The sequence below is a fragment of the Corythoichthys intestinalis genome, chromosome 2, assembly GCF_030265065.1.
Source record: "Corythoichthys intestinalis isolate RoL2023-P3 chromosome 2, ASM3026506v1, whole genome shotgun sequence".
Lineage (NCBI taxonomy): Eukaryota > Metazoa > Chordata > Actinopteri > Syngnathiformes > Syngnathidae > Corythoichthys > Corythoichthys intestinalis.
The window spans coordinates 30,159,321-30,179,894 of NC_080396.1; the positions used below are offsets into that span (position 1 = coordinate 30,159,321).

The 20,574-nt window shown below is 40.0% G+C and overlaps 1 protein-coding gene across 2 annotated transcripts in view; it reads left to right on the plus strand.

Moving 5' to 3' along the window:
• The first annotated feature begins 6,287 nt into the window (after window positions 1–6,287).
• l1cama (L1 cell adhesion molecule, paralog a) overlaps window positions 6,288–20,574 on the plus strand; it is an 86,995-nt gene continuing 72,708 nt past the window's right edge. For both annotated transcript variants that reach the window (XM_057824562.1, XM_057824571.1), the window contains exon 1: window positions 6,288–6,446. The gene's annotated coding sequence lies outside the window, so the exon portion shown is untranslated. The remainder of the gene's footprint in view (window positions 6,447–20,574) is intronic.

The window sequence follows — 20,574 nt, forward strand, 5'->3', positions numbered from 1 at the left end:
ACTGGACTTTCAGTCAAAAGTGGACGCGATTAACAACACCGGAGCTAAAAGGTTTGCTTCAAACTACGGGACAGAAGATAACTCGCGCTTTTCAAACGGACTGGTACACCCGAAAAGACTGGCTATGTGGCTGTCCTTCGAAAAAATCGTCTTTGCTGCTTTCCCTGCCTTTTTTTCTCAACTTGTGCCAATGTCTGGACTAACACGAGATATTGTGACATTAAAAAACTACCACGAAGCCTCAGCAAACACGAGAGCTCGACCACTCACATTCAAAGCCTGATTGCTTTAAAAACTTTTGGAAGCTCAAGGATCGATTTGGCTTTGACGAACAGCGGAAGCTCAACGGTAGCATCCAGAATGCTAAGGTAAAGAGTTTGAAATACCTCATTAATGCAACCTGCATCCTAGCTAAACAGGAGTTAACATTTCGTGATAACGATGAGCGTGTAAGCTCTTCTAAATGTGGCATTACATGGTTTTGCTGAGAAAGATGAAAGGTTAGCTAGACATTTGGACACATCCACTGTGTGTTCTGGCTTGTCGAATAGAACACAGCGATCTAATTGAAGCAATCCTCTCCATTGAGGCGGAGAGATTTTTTTAAAGTAAAGGATAATAAGGAGGACTTTTACAAAAAGGGCGTAGGTTTGCATAGGGACGGTAGGGACATAACACTACCAACTTTTCAGGATGCTAAAATTGTCCCCACCAACGTTTAAGCAACCTTACCTTTTTTGCATGATATAATGTTCAGTTATATACAGAATTTAGATCTTTCAATAGTTCCATATGTTGTAAGGATAGAATTGGCCCTACCATTATTAAGTGAATTATTTTCATTATGTTTATGCTAATAAAAACCAGACATTTATTCAGGAAGTGTTCAAAATGTTTCTTTAGTATTTTTTGAAAACAAAGGTTTGAATCGAACAGTGTATCATCTGAACCAATGCACATAAAAGTTATTATCAGTAGATAAGGATTTATTTTGCATTGATCATTTTGTCTATTAATTAACTAGGTTCATATACATGAGAAATGTGGCCCTTTGCCCCCTTCATCCAATCTGTTTGGTCTTATTAATGTCCCGTCCCCAGCAAAAAGTGTACCTACATGCAGGTTATGCTGTTATATCGTCCCTACGAATGTTGAGACCAAACCTATGCTCTTCCAAAGTAACGGCGGTTTTTGTGGTGAAGGACAGGCGCAAGACCACAAACAGTTTTCATTTCAATCTTATAAAAAAAAAAAAAAGAGCTTAGACTCAGAAAAATACAATAGAATATTTAAAAACTAAATTTTGGCCTTAGATAAAATATTCTTTGTTTTTCTTTTCACACTTTTTGTTTAGCAGTCTGTAATAAATTGATTAAAGTATCAGAATTACAAGTTTTAAAAACTGAATATTTCACTAAAGGTCAGAATTGAATTCTGTGGTTTTGTTCACCACTCTTTACTCTCATTTATGTTGAATTATCGCAAATGCAAATTATTTTCTTACTTTTACGTATCGATAATATGTACCGTGTGTGCGTGTTTTGTGAAGAATGCTGATGAGATATGAAATAACCAGTAGCCAATTGGATAAGCTACCCTTTTTGGTTTATATATTTGGAAATCTGACACTAAAGGAGTCAGTGCCTCACCAACCATGAACCTCACCGCACGTCACTGGTATATACAGTATATATATATATATATATATATATATATATATATATATATATATATATATATATATATATATATATATATATATATAGTCTCTCCTCTCAAGCTCGGGTCCTCTACCAGAGGCCCGGGAACTTGAGGGTTCTGCGCAGGATCTTCGCTGTCCCTAGGATTGCGCTCTTCTGAACGGAGACGTCGGATGTTGTTCCTGGTATCTGTTGGAGCCATGCACCCAGCTTGGGGGTTACTGCCCCTTGTGTCCCGATCCCTACTGGCACCACTGTTGCCTTCACTCCCCATATTTTCTCCAACTCTTCCTTCAACCCTTGACATCTCTCCAGCTTTTCGTGTTCTGTTTTTGTGATGCTGCTTTTGTTCGGGATTGCTCCATCTATCACTACTGCTGTCTTCTGATGTTTATCCATCACCACTATGTCAGGCTGGTTGGTCATAACCAATTTGTCTGTCTGGATCTGGAAGTCCCACATGATCTTGGCTCAGTTGTTCTCGACCACCTTTGGAGGTGTTGCCTACCTTGACTCCGGGGTCTCCAGTCCATACTCAGCACAGATGTTCCTGTACACCAGGGGTGTCCAAACTTTTAGCAAAGGGGGCCAGATTTGGTACGGTAAAAATGTGGGGGGCCGACCTTGGCTGACGTCCTTTACGTAGAACAATATATTGAAGCAAATTTTAGCAAGCCATTCCATGTATTACATTTGCTGTATTATTTTTTTTTCCCATTAATTTAATTTAATTTCCACAATCTCGTAACTAGCCTTTGTGACGTTCTCTTTCGACTCTTGGGCTCTTGTGAAATACTGCTGCTGTAAAATTAAACTAGCTTCAAGTTGCTTGAATTTCTCGCTACGTCTCTTCTCTGTAATCTTGTCGTCAATGTCAGCGTGTCTTGTTTGGTAATATCGCCTCACATTGAACTCTTTAAAAACACCGACTGTCCCTTTGCGAATGAAGCAGACACAGTTGTTGCATATTTTAGTAAAGAAGCAGTCCAATTTCCACCTATCGTTGACGCGTCAGCTTTCGCAGTCAAATTTCTTTTTTGTGTTGTCGCCATTTTAGAAAATTGGGAATAAAGGGTCACACGGGGTAATGTTGCTTAGAGTGCTGCTGCCTTTTAGTGGGTAAATGAGGAGCACCATTTAGTGTGTAAGCTACTTCATAAGCTGTTAGCAGTACTGCTGACCAATTTATTAAGTCTGTGTGCGGGCCAGACGTTATTGATTTTATGACAGAGGCTGAGGGCCGGATGAAATTTGACCAAGGGCCGCATTTGGCCCCCAGGCCGGACTTTGGACATGCCTGCTAGCTGGTTATGTCGTTCCATGTATGCCTTGCCTGCCAGCATCTTCCACCCTGTTGTGATGTGCTGGACTGTCTCAGGGGCCTCTTTGCATAGCCTGCTCCTGGGATCCTCTTTGGTGTGATAGACCCCGGTCTCTATTGATCTTGTGTTTAGGGCCTGTTCTTGTGCTGCCATGATCAGTGCTTCCGTGCTGTCTTTCAGTCCGGCCTTTTCCAGCCATTGGTATGTTTTTCCCCATGTCAGCTACCTCCTCAATTTGTCGGTGGTACATACCATGCAGGGGCTTGTCCATCCATGATATCTCTTCAGGGTCCTCCTCCTTACTGGGCTTCTGTTGCCTGAGCCATTCACCGAGCAGGTCATCACTGGGGGCAATTTTCATGATGTACTCTTGGAGGAATGTAGTTTCCTCCTGGATAGTGGCTCTGATACTTATTAGTCCTCGGCCTCCCTCTTTGCATTTTGTGTAGAGCCTCAGGATGCTGGACTTGAGACTCTAAACAATGGGTGTCCAAACCTGTCCGCAAGGGCCGCTGTGCTTCCTGGTTTTTGTTCCTACCAATCGAGCACAGACAGTTTAACCAATGATGTTTGTTCTAAAACAAGCAACACCTGACTGCAATCAACTGATGACACTTGTGAGACACCGGATTGGTGAAAAGGTGTGGTCTTGTTTTGTAGGAATGAAATCCAGCACCCACTGCGACCCTATGTGGAATAGTTTGGACACCGCTGCTCTAAACACTGGACTTGAGGCTCTACACACACACACACATACACACACAAAAATACACACACACACACACACATATACAGTGCCTTGCAAAAGTGTTCGGCCCCCTTGAACCTTGCAACCTTTCGCCACATTTCAGGCTTCAAACATAAAGATATAAAATTTTAATTTTTGTCAAGAATCAACAACAAGTGGGACACAATCGTGAAGTGGAACAAAATTTATTGGATAATTTAAACTTTTTTAACAAATAAAAAACTGAAAAGTGGGGCGTGCAATATTATTCGGCCCCCTTGCGTTAATACTTTGTAGCGCCACCTTTTGCTCCAATTACAGCTGCAAGTCGCTTGGGGTATGTTTCTATCAGTTTTGCACATCGAGAGACTGACATTCTTGCCCATTCTTCCTTGCAAAACAGCTCGAGCTCAGTGAGGTTGGATGGAGAGTGTTTGTGAACAGCAGTCTTCAGCTCTTTCCACAGATTCTCGATTGGATTCAGGTCTGGACTTTGACTTGGCCATTCTAACACCTGGATACGTTTATTTTTGAACCATTCCATTGTAGATTTGGCTTTATGTTTTGAATCATTGTCCTGTTGGAAGATAAATCTCTGTCCCAGTCTCAGGTCTTGTGCAGATACCAACAGGTTTTCTTCCAGAATGTTCCTGTATTTGGCTGCATCCATCTTCCCGTCAATTTTAACCATCTTCAATGTCCCTGCTGAAGAAAAACAGGCCCAAACCATGATGCTGCCACCACCATGTTTGACAGTGGGGATGGTGTGTTCAGGGTGATGAGCTGTGTTGCTTTTACGCTAAACATATCGTTTTGCATTGTGGCCAAAAAGTTCAATTTTGGTTTCATCTGACCAGAGCACCTTCTTCCACATGTTTGGTGTGTCTCCCAGGTGGCTTGTGGCAAACTTTAAACGAGACTTTTTATGGATATCTTTGAGAAATGGCTTTCTTCTTGCCACTCTTCCATAAAGGCCAGATTTGTGCAGTGTACGACTGATTGTTGTCCTATGGACAGACTCTCCCACCTCAGCTGTAGATCTCTGCAGTTCATCCAGAGTGATCATGGGCCTCTTGGCTGCATCTCTGATCAGTTTTCTCCTTGTTTGAGAAGAAAGTTTGGAAGGACGGCCGGGTCTTGGTAGATTTGCAGTGGTCTGATGCTCCTTCCATTTCAATATGATGGCTTGCACAGTGCTCCTTGAGATGTTTAAAGCTTGGGAAATCTTTTTGTATCCAAATCCGGCTTTAAACTTCTCCACAACAGTATCTCGGACCTGCCTGGTGTGTTCCTTGGTTTTCATAATGCTCTCTGCACTTTAAACAGAACCCTGAGACCATCGCAGAGCAGGTGCATTTATACGGAGACTTGATTACACATAGGTGGATTCTATTTATCATCATCGGTCATTTAGGACAACATTGGATCATTCAGAGATCGTCACTGAACTTCTGGAGTGAGTTTGCTGCACTGAAAGTAAAGGGGCCGAATAATATTGCACGCCCCACTTTTCAGTTTTTTATTTGTTAAAAAAGTTTAAATTATCCAATAAATGTTGTTCCACTTCACGATTGTGTCCCACTTGTTGTTGATTCTTGACAAAAAAATTAAATTTCATATCTTTATGTTTGAAGCCTGAAATGTGGCGAAAGGTTGCAAGATTCAAGGGGGCCGAATACTTTTGCAAGGCACTGTATATACATACATACTGTATATGTCCCCACCGGAACATATTTCCTCCTCACCCTTGTCACCTTTTTAACCCCTGACCCATTTTCATGCCTTGTCATTGCAAGGTGGAGATAACTGCGAAAAATGTTTCATTAAAATGTTAAACATTCTTGTCTATTTGCCATATATTGCCACAGTTAACATTGCTGCTTTGGGCCTCTTTTGACCTCGTTGTGTTTGTAAGGTTGTGACTTCTGATTGAACAAACTCGATGCCAATCAAAACATTTGTTCTTCTTTTTTCCCCAAATTATATCGATAAGAGAATCGATAAAGAATGGAATCGTTAAGCAATATCGATAATGGAATCAGAATCGTAACAATCCTATCAATTACCATCCCTAATGATGAGAAAACTGAAATATAAACAAATTTGAATAACTCATTACTTGACATTGACGGCGACAATGTGTGCGAGATCTTTTTTGTAGAGCTTCATTAATTGGTTGCCATTGACTGCGATAGTCAGCAAGTGATCCCTTAAAAAGCCATTGCATAACATCTGTTGCCAGACGTGCCTTTGATTGCACAAAAACAAAAGACTTTTTTTTCTGAAGGCCTCATTTATGAGATCGTGTACACAGCAGGAGGAGAGGGAGTGTGCTAAATTCCTAGTTTTGATGGATGCGAATGCGGGAATAAGAGCAGCTGGATACTCATCCTGGCTGAGGACGAGGAGGGGACTATAGGATAGACGAGTGCGCTGGCGGGGGGAGCTACAGAGAAGAATGACCAAGGATAGGCACGCTCCAAGAGAGAGTGAGGGGAACCGAGGCGGCGGCTCAGACGGAGGGTGATGTCACCTCCGAGAGGCAGCCAATAAGGGGGAGGGAGCGAGGGCGGCCGGAGGAGGGTGTGTTTTTCTATCACTGCAGCATCAGCACAGCACAGAGGTGCACACAATCGGGCCACGCCGCCGAGCCGAGGCAGCAACAGCTTGAGTGGGAAAAGGAGAATCCGTGTGGAGGTAAGAGGAGCTTTTTCTGTGTCGGGACACCAAATGATGAGAAAAAAAGAGAAGGTTTGATGACTTGACTAATTAGGCTGCGGAGGTGGCATCACCTTGGTGGTGTGAAATTGGTTATGTGTAGCCTATATTTCATAACAGTATAGTTCCAACCGTAGAAATTCAGTAATTAGGAATAAAATCACATAGGTGTGTCATATGTCAATCTGTAACTGTAAAATCACACCTTCATACATAGGCGTGGTGGTGTTGATGATGATGACATCTAAATGATTTGAATCTCACCTACCTGTGGATATGTCAGTGTCTTCTCAATTCCTGTTTCATATTGTGTTTGCATGCAACAGGCTCTCACCTGACATTCTCAGTGCTCATCATGCTACCATTTTGCATCCTTGGCACGTGACCAAAAGTGAGCTTTGCTTTTATAAACTGTGTTTTTCAAATCTCATTGCGCTTTTGACACTGTAGACATTTTAGGAACAAAATGAAAACAAAAATCAGTGGTAAAATGAGGACAATTCCTCATGAAAATCATTTGCTTCCCCTCTCCTGCTGTGCTACTTTAATATAAATTCCAATTTTCTCCTCTTGTTCCCCTCCCCCAGCTAATAGCCGTGTGGTGTGTTGATAAGCAAAAGCCACAGTTTGAAGGTTTTGGGTTAATAATGTTCTCCCGGGAAGGACGCAATTTGAGATTGAAATAAGAGGTGGATACAGAGATGAAGTCGTAAAAGAGAGAGAGATGTGACAGGAAAAAATAAGGGTGGGGCAGTCAGCGCTAACATCCGGCTGGAGGTGTGTGTGTGCATGACAATCAGGCACTCACCTGGCCGCACGCCATACTGTAGCTGTACAGCCATACTGTAGCTGTAACAAAAATTGAGTCATTCGCTATTTTTGGCTGTGCTAGACATCCAATCCATTTGAAGTGAGAGGGATGGCAGTGAATGGGTTGGACGTCTATCGCTGTCAATGGCAGACAGTGAGTTAAGAAGCAAACTAAATCTGGTCGTGGGTGGATTGCGTATGGACATCCTGTCAGGCATTGATATAGGGAGCCTGGGGTCAGATGGGTTGACAGGACTGCGGCCTCGCAAAGATTATATATGAGCTTTGAGGACGATTGAATTTGCAGAGAGAGAAGTCAAGAAGAGCTAACGATGGAAAGGATTGATTGAAAAGTGAGTGCAAGGATGACTGTGTGATAAAAGCTGTTGTGTAAATGATGGATAGGATTGTAATAGCATGTCCGTGTCTTGAAACCATCTTGTTCCACAACACAACCATAAACATGTACACACCTATTGTTTAGTGAAGTAGTTCTGTCTAGAGAGGAGTGTGACCTGACCTGAGTTTTTTTTTTTTAACAACTGGAAATGAAGTTAATTTGCAAAAGTGTATTATGTCATGACCATTCCCAGAAGTGAATCTAGAAATGGGGAAACAAGCCCATTGCTAGCGAGTAGCGACTGCTATTTTGCCTGTCCAATTTAACGGCAAATCACCACGTTGCTGGGGGTGTGGGCTGTAAAGGAGGCTGTAGAAGGCGAGGGGAGGTGCTAAAAATCATTTATGATGATGCACGTAGCTATAAAGTGGGGTTTAAGCGGGTGTACATCAGTGTTGGGAATAACGCCGTTATAAATAACGGCGTTACATAATGGCGTTATTTTTTCTAGCAACGGGGTAATCTAACTATTTTTTCCGCCGTAACAACGCCATTACCGTTACTGACGGTCAAAAGCGGTGCGTTACTTACTTTGAATAAATTGAAGAAACTACCAGCCGTAGCGAGTCTACTCTGCTCTGTTTATTTGTCATCCAAGACTTGGGATGCGTTCAGGTTCATGGCAATGAAAATAGTAAACACACATAGCCTACCTTTGCAAGAACGATGGAGTTGCCGTTTGATACGGTCATAATGTGCAGGTGCTGCATCCATCCGCAACAAAACTGTTCGTAGCGATTTGTAATTTCGGAAGCGCTGATGAGTTTAGTAACACACACCAAATAATAAATACAGCAGAATGTCCATTTTGCGTAATTGTGGAAGCCCGTCGACATCTTTACTCCTTTTGTCTTCGGCTTGCTCGTAAGGGTCAACATTGTTCACATCCTTAAGTTTGATCACATATCTGTTCTTCGCCTTAGTAATGAGTTTGTCTCTTTATCGAACTGGCAAGTTAAAGTTTAATTGTCCTGCGAGCCAGACCTGCTTCCAATATGGCTGCGTTGTTGTCAAATCTCACGTGATCCCCCATTCTGTGACCTAAACGCTCGAGCCTAATAGCGTACGTACTTCAAAGCCGGTGTTTTCACACACAAACCGGAACAGCGCGTGCGGCAAACACACACACGCAAAAAAGATGCAGAGGGATATGATGGCAGAGCATTCAGTGAAAAATTTGTCCTTTACGAGATGGAGATATAAACACTATTTCAAGTCGGTCGAAATTAAAGGAAAGAACACGCATGTAAAGTGTAATTTATGTCCCGGGGCAAAGCTTTTATCGACATCTGTGGTAAGCGATTCAAATCTGTTTATTTTTGTTGCACTTCAAGTATAGGATAAATCTGTTGCTGGTGAGGTGCAATAAATATTACAAGGTTCTATAACACAACTACCTGTCTGTTCTACTCTATTCAACTGACTCGAATACTGCTCAGAAATTTTAAAAATTCTTTGACATACAAAAACTTCTTTTTAAAGTAACAGAAATAGTTACTTTCCCTGGTAACTAGATACTTTTACTATAGAGTAAATCAGTTACTAACTCTGTTACTTTTTGGAAGAAGTATTGAGTAACTATAACTAATTACTTTTTTAAAGTAATGTGCCCAACACTGGCGTACATATGACAGCTGACATACAGCTCTCCAACCGCACCCTTGCTAATAGGGCTAAGACAGCCATGATACCTTGATTCTTTCTCAGCAAAATATCTCCACTAGTTTACTTTACTTTAGTTTAGCTATTCATGTCAAGGTTCGGATTAATGTACTAAAACACAAAGTACCCAGTTTTTTTCCTACAATGGTCCTATTCGCCACAAGCAGATACAAGTTATTTGGCAACGATTTCAGTCTTTCCTTTTCCTTTTATCTGCAGAGATGAAGGTTTTGAGAATTTCCAGGGGAATGACGCCAAAGCACTTTTCTAACGGCTTTTTCTTCCTCTAACGTCAGTCTCAAGTGTGTTTGATGTTCCAGGATTCGTGTGACAAAAGTCATTATTTTACTGCATTGGCTACCTTTGACTGTGTCATATGCCCAGTCATTTATGAACTTGTAGAACTGGTAGGAAATGATCACATCTCAATGCCAATGACATCTATAGACGTCCAATCCATTTGAACAGTGATCCTTGACCGCCAGCTCTCTGGAAGGGTTGGCAGCGATTGTTCAGGTCAATTGCATTGAGTTTTTTTTTTTTTATTCCACAAAAATAGTTACTTCCCATATGAAGGGTTACAAATTCACTGTGAGCGTCTTATTCTCTTACAGCGAGCTAGAGGCTGAAAAAAGATGGGCAACAAAACCACTGTGAATACATTCACCATTCAGGGACAGTTCGTAAGTTGTTTTCTACATTATGAATGTAATAATAACTTTTGAGGGGAAAAACTCAAGATGTAATTTATGAATTTATCATATTCCGTGCATTAATTTTTAGGCGGCTTTTTCTTGGCAAATGCCTGGAAATGAAAAAACTTTAAAACTTTTAAGTCTATTTCTCATTCAAATCCTATAAAATTCCAAACAAATATGTTTTGCAAGTAAGCTTTCTTTCAGTATTCAATGATATGGTCTGGTAATTATGTGAATAAATTGCAAAATTTCCATTTGTTTTCGGAAACAGGCCCCTTACAAATAGACAAACAAATGGATTATTGTTTATTCATTTGGCAAAATATCAGAGACTGTGCAAAATGCTGTCTGACTTCACGGCTATTTAGAAATATTAACTGTTAAGAGGCTGTAATTAGGACGATTTGGGCAGTTTTAATGTAAAGCAATGATTAATCAATGACTTGATAATTTGCATTTGATTATTGATTATTGACTATTAATATTTGCACATCTAATCTCAAAGAATTTGGAAAAAATACAAAAAAATATTCTTACAAGGTGTGAATGAACTCTTAATCATGTGCATTAACTCAAAAAACACGTTTTACTCACTATGTCATTAAAGAAATTATTTCACGAGAAATTTAATTTTAGGAGTATAACAGAAAGCAATGTCTTTTTTGTGTGTGTGTGTGTGTGTGGGGGGGGGGGGTTGCAATCTCGCAAAAAAAAAAAAAAAAAAAATCAGAATTTTAGAGGGTATATAGTGATATGGCAGTAATTTAAAAATACATTTCCCTCCAGGAATACAAACGTGTAGAAAAAAAAAACATACAGTGCTGCTCGAAAGTTTGTGAACCCCACAGCGATGGTCAGATTTTTTGTAAAAAAAACTAAAATAACCTTATTAAATGTTAAGTTATACCCAAATCCACAATACTGACATTCCAAATAATGGACTGAAACAAAAGAAATAGTTATATTGTCATTCTTTATTTAACAAAAGTGGTTGATTTAAGAAAAACTCAGATATCATGTGTGCAAAAGTATGTGAACCCCTTCAGTTAATAGGATATTGCGCCTCCTTTTGCAGAGATTACCTCAACCAAACGGTTTCTGTAGTGACTAATCAGCCTCTCACATCTACTTTGGGGGATTTTTGCCCATTCTTCCTTGCAGAACGCAGTCAGTTGAGAGAGGTTTGATGGGCGTCTGGCATGAACTGCTCGCTTCAGGTCCCGCCACAGCATTTCAATGGGATTTAGGTCAGGACTTTGACTGGGCCAGTCCAGAACACGAATCTTCTTCTTTTTCAGCCATTCCTTGGTTGTATTGCTGGAATGCTTTGGATCATTATCATGTTGCATGATCCACCTTCTGCCAAGCTTTAACTTCAAAACAGATGGCGTCAGGTTATGTTCTAGGATTTGACAATATTCCTCAGAATTCATGATTCCCTGGACTATGTGGAGTTGTCCAGGTCCTGAGGATGAAAAGCAAGCCCAGATCTTGACATTCCCACCTCCATGCTTCACTGTTGGGAGAAGGTTCTTTTGGTGGTATGCAGTGTTGACTTTTCGCCAGACATGGCGGTTTTGGTTGTGACCAAACAGTTCAATTTTGCACCTACATCAGTTGATGAAAACTCTTTTTAATTTAGTCTCGACAACACAACTGTTAAAAAAAAAAAAAAAAAAAACTACTGAATTGATTGATTAGGAAATCAGGTTGAAATAATAGAAAATTCCAAAATGTTGAGGGGGTTCACAAACTTTTGAGCAGCACTGTACCTTCAAATGAGAAAATATACGGAAACTAAATGATGCGAATTTTTCTATTCGATCCGAAATATATAAAAAAAAGTTGGCCATAAAACCCTACGAATGACCTTTTTGCTGGCATGTTTTATTTTTGTCACGCTGACAGAAGAGTCTTTGTGTGTGTCGCAGAAAATCCCCTGCAGCGAATCTTCATCTGAAAGAAGCGTTATTGTCGCCGTCACACGGCAGAATTATCCCCTAAATTGAGCCTCTGTTTACCTCGTTTCCCGACAGCCTCCATAATAATCTGTTGATGCCAAAGATCCTTCTTTTTTCTTTTTGTATGTAGCAGCAATTAACATAAGCCACAATTAGGAGCGCTTGTTAGACGAAGACAAAGGCCACGAAACACAAGTGAAAAATCTTTATAAATTAGCCCTTTAATGCACAAATTTGGACTTTTTGTTGTTGTTGTTTACGCTAATGGGCCCCTCATTTAACTCATTGGCGAATTCGCCCCTCCCGGCCAAAAATGGATTGGACATCTAGCGCCGTCCATGGCCTTGAAAGGTGAGCATTATACAAATGTTATACATACAGTATTTGCTACATTAGCACTTAGAACAAAGTATCTCGGTAGCTATTAGCTACTTCTAGGCAAGTGCCAGTATGATATTCTGACTGTATGATAACCGTAAGCCAAAATATCACGGTTTCACAGTACTGCAATCACAGCTCTAAAATGTGTTACTTTAAGATAACTGGGTTTAAAAAAACAAAGCATATTAACAAAATTGGAACTTAATTATAAGCTTAAGTTTAAAAAATATATATATATGTCGGAAAACACTCAGGTGACTTGAAGTTCCGCTCTGAGACCCCCAATTTGACGAAATTTCAAAATTGTTCGATATGCACGTGTGATACATCATTGGAAAGCTTAAAATCTCAATTTTTGGAGGGTAAAATATTTTAAACAGGAGGGCATTAAAAAAACAAACAAACAAAAAACAGCAAAACCCTAACTGGAGGCGAGAGGACACAAGAGCAGAATTAAAGACGCTACGATTTTAACGAGATATTATCGCGTACATACCATGTTTCGATCCAAAAACTCCATGTAGCATGTATCAGCATGTATGAGTGTCAAGACAGAGCTGTGAATGGCCACAGCCAGATTGTGTTTTTTAATTTTATGGGTGAAACATGGTGATATAACAAGGGTCGCGATGCAGAAATCGCAGACAACAAGGAGTGGTTGAGATTTTCTTTTTCATAAAGTTATCCTTGTCAAACGTTATTTTTTATTATTTTTTTGTCTGGATCGATTATTTATCATCTAACATATCAGGGAAAACGCGACAGTAACAAAAAAAAAAAAAAAAATACAATTAAGCGATAGTTATGAGGTAGATATCTGTAACTTTTTTACAGATGCCAAATTTTTCATTGTGACGTAATTTGTTTAAAAGTTTAAAATATGCGAGTGAATAATTTTTTAAAGTCGTCCCCCCCAAACTAAATATTAGACATCAATTAATGATTCTAAGCTAAAAATGACATTTTGAATAATAAATATAATTACTTACCTTCTTTTTATGGCTAGGTTGAAACAAAAGCGGTTGCGCGACGTCTGTAAACGGGGGTTTTCAGGGTAAAACGGACAAATTAAAAATAGTTCGGAGGCTTAGTGCGCCATGAATCTGCTATGGCAGCATATAGACATATTGTTCTATCAAACACAAGTTCTTTTGGCTTAAAATACAGCAGTTTATTTTAAAGAGGGGTGCAAGAGCAGAAACTGCTTTTTCAGTCTTGTCTGTGTTTTCCGCCGTATATTCTAAATAAAATTTTAAAAAATGCATTCCTTTAGGTGAGCTTAAACCCACAGCCACAGCTCAACATTAATACCATCAGGACCAAATAATTGAATTATTTTTCCATAACAAGCATGTGTGTATGACTTGTATCATGTTTACATTATACACACACTCTTTCTCAACAAGGACAGTTGCCAGAGAGAAAAAAAACCCTCCACGTTTTACCAACGCTAGACACACTAAACACGCTGGAGTTACTCTCGAAGCTGATGGAAAACGTTCATGACAGTGTTTACTAACGTTTAGTTTTGTATAAATTCGAAATCATATTGGAGGTATTGCCTTCTCGGCTGCCACCCTCCGCAAACATATTTTACATGTTGGTTGGCTTTCCTCCCCTAAGGCGTGGCCGTCTGTAACTTTTCTGTAGTCTAAGTATTCCCATACCAGCGATTTCGTTTTATTCAATGGGGGAAAAAGTTCAGGGGTTTCACCTCCTCCAGGCATCATGTAGCACAGCTGACTCACTGACACTGAGGAACAACTGGTGGGGGAGGGTTGAGCCTTGAGGCTGCAAGCAAGGAATTTATCCAAGCATTATTGGGACATAAAAAATAACTACTACCTTAAGGACGGTATGACAGAATTTTTTTGCGTTTTTTAAACCTTGATGTTTTCATACCACGGTATATGTTGAAACCGGTAATTGGCACATGTTTAGCTACTTCCCATTTAAATCCTATTCTATTGGCTTGCTAGCAAGCAGCGTTTTGTACACTAATCATTTGGATTTAAATTGCCTGTAAATATTTCACTCCGTCTGTGAGCGCTTAATGTTTTCCCTTTGACAGTTTGTTACATTATTGATTTAATTTTAAACTTGGCAGTTAAAAACTAAGACACTTTCGATTACCAGGCTACTAGACTCTCACGGGTGTATAGCGACACTCAATTCTGGGATGATCACTGCCATCCCTCACATTAAAAATGGATTGGTAGTCAATGGCAACCAATGAGTTCAGTTTTGTAACATAAGTGCTGGCTTTGTAAAGCATGTCGAGGGAATCCCTCTTCCAACTTTGATTACTTTGCTCAAACTGTTCATTAATGGCGTGTGGTAAAGTTGGTTTTCTGACGTATTGATTTGCTGCTGAAAGACAGGCTGCATTTTTAATGAGGCTTAGGAGGTCCAGTGGGGCCACAGGGGCGTGGGTTGTCAGCAGTGTTGTTTGGCTTCGTGCGTCATCACTAAATTCTTACAGAATATTCCCATTACTATCTTTACGGACTTTTTTTCAAGTAGAAACTTGACATTGACTTGAAAAGAATTAATACAAATATACAATTTTGCAAAAATGAAGTCACAATTTTAAAATAATATTATTCCTAACTACAAGGCCGGTGTTGGTTTTCGCTGAGTGGCAGCAATCCATGAGCGCGCTTGTTTATTTGCAGTGTTGACATGATTTCAGTGCATTGATTTTGTCCTCTTCTCACTTCACAATAGCACATCATTTCGATGAATGAGGCGCGACACCCGTGAGCTGAAACGGCATCGTCGATTACTCTTTGTGCATTGCACTCGCGTCAGCCGTCATACGTTCATTAGGTGTGGATTACGCACAGTGGGAGGAGACCAGGGTTCGAGTGGGTTGTAATCCCCATACATGGGTCTAATTTAATCTCATCTCCCGTGCCATCCCATTACACACTACACCCACTTCATGACACATAGGAAGCATTGAAGAAATGATTTAGGTACAACAGGATTTGGCTGGATAAAAGGGAAATGTCAAGAAATAACAATGAGGACATAGTGCCTTAACCCTTTTCGGGACAGCGGTTACTACAGTGGACATTTATTCAAAAGTTATCATTAGTTAAACTCAATCACTGCCAGAGAGTATGTGTTGTGGTAGTTGGTAGAATAGGGAGATTGCTATTCAAGCACCTATTTGCGGCAATAGACGCCCAATCCATTCGAACAGGGAGCGTCTGGAAGGGATCACAGGATGGCAGCCACTATGTGAGGTCACAAAAGATTTCTAAAAGAAATCAAAGAATAAATCCTAGGGCTGTCAAATTTATCGTGTTAACGGGCGGTAATTAATTTTTTAAATTAATCATGTTAAAATATTTGACGCAAGTAACGCATGTAGGGAATGCTTAAACAATCAGTTTTAGCCGTTTTAGCACGTTGGGAGCAAAAAAGCAGAGAAATGCGAGTAGACACAGGCGTTCATTGACGATCAGACCATCTTTTTCTTATCACGCTTAATTGAATACGGCGCAGAACATATTGTATACCATTTGCAGCCACTACTGACATTCATGGTTGCACAACTTCTCTGCATGCATTTGGGCGGAGCGGGAGACGATCTTTTTCTTAACACGCTTAATTGAACACAACGCAGACCATATTATATACCATTTGCAGCCACCACTGACAGTCATGGTTGCCCAACTTCCCATCATGCATTTGGGCGGAAAAGTTAAGTCGCTACAGTATCATTTAGTGAAAGCACAACAAAAATAATATTCCTATCGCTCAAAAAAATATTGTTCACAAAAAGAAAAGCGCTCAATGCAAAGAAAACTGGCATTCCAAATCAAAGTAGCTATGCAAAATACACATCAACTTTACTCAGACTTTGCATTGGCTAGATCTCTAATTAATTAAAAAACTTGCCATTGACACCTTGTGGTGTATTTTCAATCACTACTTTACTTATATTCATCCAACAATAATTTACAGAAAAATATGGCATAATTTAGAGATGGTTTGAATTGCGATTAATTAGGATTAATTCATTTTTAAACTGTGATTAACTCGATTAAAAATTTTAATCGTTTGACAGTCCTAATAAATACAGTACATAAAATTGCCATAGCAAAATACACTGGCCACACTTATTTGAAATCCTGTCTTTCTTCGTCCTCTTTTTCTATTTATTTTTAAATATACCTGTATATATTTTGAAGGTTTAGTTATTTCAATTTTGATTACAATTATTTATATTATTATTAGTCATGGCTTTTTTGAGTGCATTTCTAAAAATTATTTTTATTTGATACTAAATCATAGATTTTTTTCCACCCAAAAGGGATCCTTCAAATCGCAAAATATGTGCAGGCAGCATTAATACTACGATTGGATGTCCAATGGGGTCTGTAGAATATCGTCCTGCGGGCCACAATCGGCCCTCGAGATGCAGGTTTGAAACTTGATTTATAAAGCACAATCGAATCGAAATCAATCAATCAACAAATCATCGATTAATATCATCGTCATTTTGGTATGCTGTGCTGCTAAAAAGAAAGGTTTTCATTCAAATGCCTGAAATGTTTCAGCAACAAAATTGTCAAACACATCAAAAACGCTTTGTATTTGTAACTGCTTTAGGCAAAATATAACAGATTGTGTTAATTGTGAATATAATATTGTACTACCCTAATTTTCGGACTATAAGGCGCAACTTACTATAAGCCGCCAACCACCAAATTTGACACGAAAACAGCATTTCTTCATAGATAAGCCGCACCGGACTATAAAGCGCAGCTGTCCTCACTGTATTATAGGATATTTACACCAAAAGATATTAACCAGTAACACTTCATTTGACAGCGGCATCATAAGATCGACATAGTTATGACATGATACTGTCATGAGCAATAATGAATGCTTATGATAAATGTCATTTAAGCCCCTTACACATACCTAAAACACAGTTTAAATCCCAGCATTTAAACGGGCAGGCCTTGTATGTGAAAGCAATTTCCCGGGTCAGCTGACACGAAGATTACGCGGACATTTAACAGGACGTGTCTTAGTATAATGTCAGCGACTTTCCCGGGATGAGGCGTATGAAAAAGCAAGCGTTAAATTCCCAGGTCACTGCACGATGGCTGATGATGTAAGTATAATTGCGGGCCCGATCGTCACTTCCGCTTTCTTCGCAGCAAGACGGAAAAGAGTAAACAAACACTGCAATTATAAACATACTGTATAAAGCTGGAAACAGCTAAATTAAACTGAAAACATAACGAAATTAAATTGCTACTGGATCGTAGGACCGAGTAAGAGAGTCCATCATCCATTACTGGAAATGTGTGGTTTATTTTGTTGCCGATATTTGGTTGTTAAGTTGTACTTTGTAAAGCATAACACAATGGAGGGATGGGTTCAAGGGTTTTATTAAATACAAACAAAAATACACACGATAGGGGGAATAACACAAAGGGTCTGTGACTGTAGGTCGAACAGGGATCAATAATACCAACCTAAGCGGTAGGCAGAGAGCCGATAAGACAACAAAACAAATGCACTCAAATACCAGCACAACGTAGGGGATTTGAGAACAAGGGTGGCAGACAAACAATCTAGCAAATGTTCGAGATCTGAGAGTACAAGGTGCCGAATGGCGACCGGCAATTTAATATCTCGGCACCCTTCTCTTGGATCGCCTGGCTTAAATACAGTCTTGATGAGCTTGAACTTGCTGCAGGTGCGACATCGGGAACGGTCCCACAACTGGCTCTGTAACAAAACCTGATTTAACCAACATTGTGACAGCCGTTGCTGACCAAAAATGACTTAATGTCTGGGTTATAACATTGGGCCAGCAGACCTCTCCGCAAAGAAAGCGCCAGTGGGCAACATGGGACAAGTCTGTGAAAGTGTCCAACCCGCGTCATTCCCGAGATATCTCTACATGCAATCAATGACATGAGTAAATCCCGCGTCACCTTGCAGGGGAATTCACCGGGATATGTTTGAGAAAGGGGCTGTAGTGTCATCTGGCAAATTATCTCACTTTTGAATGGATGTAAAACATCCGAGCTCGACATAAATGGAGTTAGTGGCAAAATTTGCCACTAACTCCATGACACTTAACTCATTCACTCCCAGCCATTTTCACTGGAGCAACCCCGTTCGATCCCGGCCGTTTTACTGGATTTTGACCGATTTTGAAAGGCCCACAAAAAATTCTGTTCTATTGCTATATAAACATGGAACCCACTAAAAGAAATATTAGACTCTCTTCTTCAGTAGGAAAAACAAGTTAGTTCATATCTTTTTCTATTTTTTTTTTTAGAAATCACCATTACAAAACAGCTTAGTTTGAGCAATTTTCCAATTTCTGATGAAAACACAGAGAAATTGAGCTTTTTATAAAAGCATACATTTCAAACATAACTTTGACTTTAACACAGTTATTTTTGCTTTTTTCGACATCGCAAACATCTGAATAATGTTTTCTTCATAAACATAAACAGACAAATAGAGCTTTTGATAGCAAAATAACAATTTATTTACACATAACTAGACCTCTACCTCATAACAGAATTCACCTAGGGAACTTGTGTTGTGTTCCTGGGGAGGAACTAATTTAGCCGTGCGCATTTCCTGCTGAGTCAGGAGACACTAGAGAGTCACGAAAGACACGAGCGGCTGAACACGGCAACGCGAACTCTACTCAACGAGCAACACAGACTCAACAACATCATCTGCTACACTTTGACGATTGTGTTTTTTTCTTTCCAAAACACTCCTCCTGTGTCGTTTGCCTTGTGTTTTACATCGCTCTCCACATTTTTCTCACACTTCTTACTTCTTCCAACTTCTCTTTCCTGACTATTTCTCTTCACTTCACTTCCATGGTCCAGTATGAGTTCTTACCAAATGCGCTACTGCCCTCCAGTGACCAGTTTTATTGCTTTAAAATGGATTTTGAGTGTTGTGCTTTGGAGCGAAGTTGCATCAGAACCTAGAGACGTCTCTTGTGAAAAAAAACAAAATGTAAAAGATGTATAAATACGTTTTTGGGACACTGAAACATTTAAAAATAGAATGTATTCATACATTTTTGGGAGCAAATGAGTTAATGACATCTGCAATCAGCATTAATAATGCCTATGACAGTGTCATGTCAATAATTATGACGGTCTTATCACAGTCTTATAATGCCGCTGTCAGATTTAGTGTTACCTATTATCTCAAATAAATTTAAAAATGAACCGCACTGGACTATAAACCGCAAGATTCAAAATGAGGGGGAAAAGGTAGCGGCTTATAGTCCGAAAACTTCGGTTCTCAATCGAAGGACCTAAAGTCATGTAAGGGAAATTTTAACTATGATGAGATCCGTTACAAAAATGAGTTTAAGTAAGTTGAGTAGGCTAGAAAAGGATTTCCCTCTCTTCGTACCTGAGTAATTTTGAAAGTACGATTGCTTGTTGAACTTCAGGCTGCCTTAAAGGCCCCTGAATATCAGCATTGAAATGTCAACCCCGTACATTTTTAATGACTAGTCGGTGGATTTTTAATTACCTGCGCAATGACTTGCCAACCTACAGCAAGTGTAAAGTTATTATGACGAATCATTTAACTGTTACTAAATTGTTAAATCATGAGTTCCGATTGACGGCGATGGGAATTGGACGTCTGTTGCCGTCAGTGGCGCTGAAACATCACTCACTGCCAGCCCTCTATTCTTTCACGCCTAAATCTATTTTTGCTACATATTAGCCTCCTTTTTGTGCATTGAAATCTGCATCTTGTTTTTGCGAGTTTTGGGACTGAGCAGAGGTAATTGGCACGACATGGAGGCCCCAGCCGAGCCAAGCTGCTTCATTAGAGTCTATATTTAGTATTCGAGCTTGAGAATCTCTCTGTTTTGAATCCAGAGGCCTCCGTGTAAGGTGATGCACGCTAATCATTTTGATCTGTGCCTGTACCGAGCAGTGTACTGATTGACGCAGACCGGGGCGGGGTGAGGCTTCTTGTTAAAATGAGCAACAACATGAAAGGTGGCGTCCCCAAGGGGAAGCGGCGGATCAACAAGAGGGGAAAAGAGATTTATTCAGGCGCACATGTCACATTGGCCAGGGGGGAGGAGGAAGGGCAATCGAAGGGGAGACAAAAGATCGCTCGCATGAGGTCTTGACACTTGTTTGGGGTGTGGCGCATCTCAT